Here is a 2,767-nt window from a genome sequence, read left to right on the forward strand (position 1 = left end):
GAATTCTTTAGTACTTATTACGTGGTCTCATTTTTGTTCTAAGGTGTATGAACGAAGCATCTTCTTCATATCAACCGATCACTCTTAGAAGCGGAAGGGTATTGAGTGAGGATACTAGAGGAAGACCAAGAAGGAGGATCCGAAGGCCATTAGTGACCGAGAGTGCTCCACCTCGAGTTCTTGATCAAGAGAGAGTACCTCTATGACATTCACAAGGAGAAGTCAACATGGGAGACGCACAAAATCCTCCCCAAGGCAAGACTATGAGGGAGTATACTAGCCCCACTATTGTTGATCACCCTTCTTGCATTGTACTCCCTCCATGTGAGCATCACTTTGAGATCAAGCCAACTACCTTGAGCATTCTACCCACATTTAATGGCATGGCTTTGGAAAACCCTTATGACCACATTGAGGAGTTTGAGCAAGTGTGTACTACCGTTCAACCTAATGGTCTCACTTCTAATGGTGTGAAGCTTAGATTATTTCCTTTCACACTCAAGAACCATGCAAGAAAGTGGTTGAGCAAGTTGCCTCCTAGATCAATACGTACATGGGTTGAGATGCAAGAAACTTTCTTAAGAAAGTACTATCCTCCTTCAAGAACTTCCAATGTTAGAGATGAGCTAATTGCATTTAGACAACACCCTCAAGAGAGTTTTCATGAGTGTTGGGAGCGCTTTAAGGATCTTGAGATGTCATGTCCTCACCGTGGGTTAGAGAAGTGGTTTCTTGTGGACAAGTTCTATAGAAGATTGATGGCGGACCAAAGACAAAGAGTTGATACTTTTAGTGGTGGGACTATTGCAAGCAAGCTTCCCGATGCCGCTTGGGACACATATGAAGAACTTTCACTTAATTCCCTTCATTGGGATGATCATGATGCAAGGAGACAACAAGTGCATAACAAGGAGAGTACACCTAGCCGAGGTGGTATCTATGAGGTTCAAGGAACATCATCAGGGCCTTCTATGCATGAGTTCAAGAGGCTAGAAAGCAAGATTGACCAATTTCTAAACCAAGTGAACCGGAATCCTCCTCAAGCTCAAGTCAAGATGGCAACTTCTACATCATGTTTGCTTTGTGAGAGTCTAGCACATTCCACTCAAGAGTGTCACTTATCATCCAAGTTTCCGGACTTTATTGAAGAACAAGTAAACCAAGTGAGTAATTTTGTGCCCAGGAACCAAAGAAATGATCATTACTCTAACACTTATAACCCCGGTTGGAGGAATCATCCCAATTTTTCTTGTAGAGACCAAGGAGGTTCATCTAGTGCATTTCAAGGTGGAAAGAAAAGCTTTAGAGGTGGCCAAGGTCAAGACTCATCAAATGTTGCATTTTGGCAATGCACACCAAGGAAGCACTCATTTTTCACAATATGTTCAACATGGCCAGCAAGCATATGGGTCTAATTCTCAAGGCCAATCTACCTCAAGTCAAGGATTTCATGGTCAAAACACCCCTCCCGGGTTTACACAAGGTGTTGGCTATAGTGGTACTAAGTTTCAAGGCAATCCTAGCTCATTTCAAGGCCCCCACCAAGGCGAGAACTACAATTCCCCTCCTATTCTTCAAGGCATTCCTATTCAAGCTCCAAATGAACCAAAGAAGCCTAATTTTGAAGACTTGATGGGAGAGTTTCTCAAGGTTCAAACTTCTACTAATGCGAAGACCAAGCAAAGCATCTCTTCACTAGTTCAAAGGTATCAAACTCTACAACAAGGCATGGCTAGACTAGAGGTACAAGTGGGCTAAATGGCTACCAACATGAGTGAGAGACCAAAAGGAGCCTTACCATCACAACCGGAGCCAAACCCAAGAGGAAAACTCTATGAATGCAATGCCATCACCACTCTATGTTCGGGAAAGGTATATGATAATCATGTTTACATGCCTACATCTTCTAGTTTCCATACAAATCCTTTATTTAATGGCGATGTTGATTTGCATTCATATGGGGCCAAGAGAGAAGAAAATGTACCTCTTGGCCATGTTGTTGATGATCAATTGCATACACATCATGATTCTTTTTATCATAAGGAGAATGGGACCGGAAGGGAAGAAAATGTACCTTCCGGTAAATATGGAGTGGGTGATGTGACTTTGAATGCCAAAGGAAGAAATAAGGGGGTGGATAAGGTAGTCGGAGGGGAAGAAAATGTACCTTCCAGAGAAGCTATTCTTGGTAAAGGTTATGGTTTCTTGTCATTTGAGAAAAATGCAAGCAAATATGGTTTGATTGATAGTGGCAAGGAAAGAGCTTTGTTGAGAAAGAAGACTTCTAGGGATGAGGATGTCTCGGACCCTAAATTAGATGGTGAGGCCATGAAGGCTAGGGACCCATCTATGGCTGATAACACCTCTAGGAAGGTTCTTGATGACATTAGACCCACCACTCATGAGTTTGAGCCATCTACTTCTAGAGAAAATGAGGGGAAGAATAAGGAGGAAGATCTACATATGCATGGTAGCTCTAGGGATAGGAGTGGTCCGGTCTACTCATCACTAGGCGAGGCCTTGAGGGCTAAGAACCCTAGTGGGACCATGACTTGTCATCAGTTTTTTTGACTCTAACAATAAACAAATAGAGAAACAAAACAAAGAACATAAGTATAAAAAACCGAAACCACATGAAACACAAAACCTAAAACAAAGTTAACGCAATTTTAAATTTTTTTTTTTTTCTGATTTTCTGATTTTCCGATTTTGTATTTTGTTTTCTTTTTATAAACACAAAACGAACTCCTAAAAACAAAGTGAAATG

General features: G+C 41.5%; 1 non-coding gene across 1 annotated transcript; it reads right to left on the bottom strand.

Annotated features, from left to right (window-relative positions):
- Positions 1-611: 611 nt before the first annotated feature.
- Positions 612-718, bottom strand: LOC112195587. The gene has a single exon (XR_002934640.1). It is a non-coding gene; the product is annotated as a small nucleolar RNA R71 (small nucleolar RNA).
- Between the last annotated feature and the right edge of the window lie 2,049 nt (positions 719-2,767).

This window comes from Rosa chinensis, chromosome 3 (assembly GCF_002994745.2).
Source record: "Rosa chinensis cultivar Old Blush chromosome 3, RchiOBHm-V2, whole genome shotgun sequence".
Lineage (NCBI taxonomy): Eukaryota > Viridiplantae > Streptophyta > Magnoliopsida > Rosales > Rosaceae > Rosa > Rosa chinensis.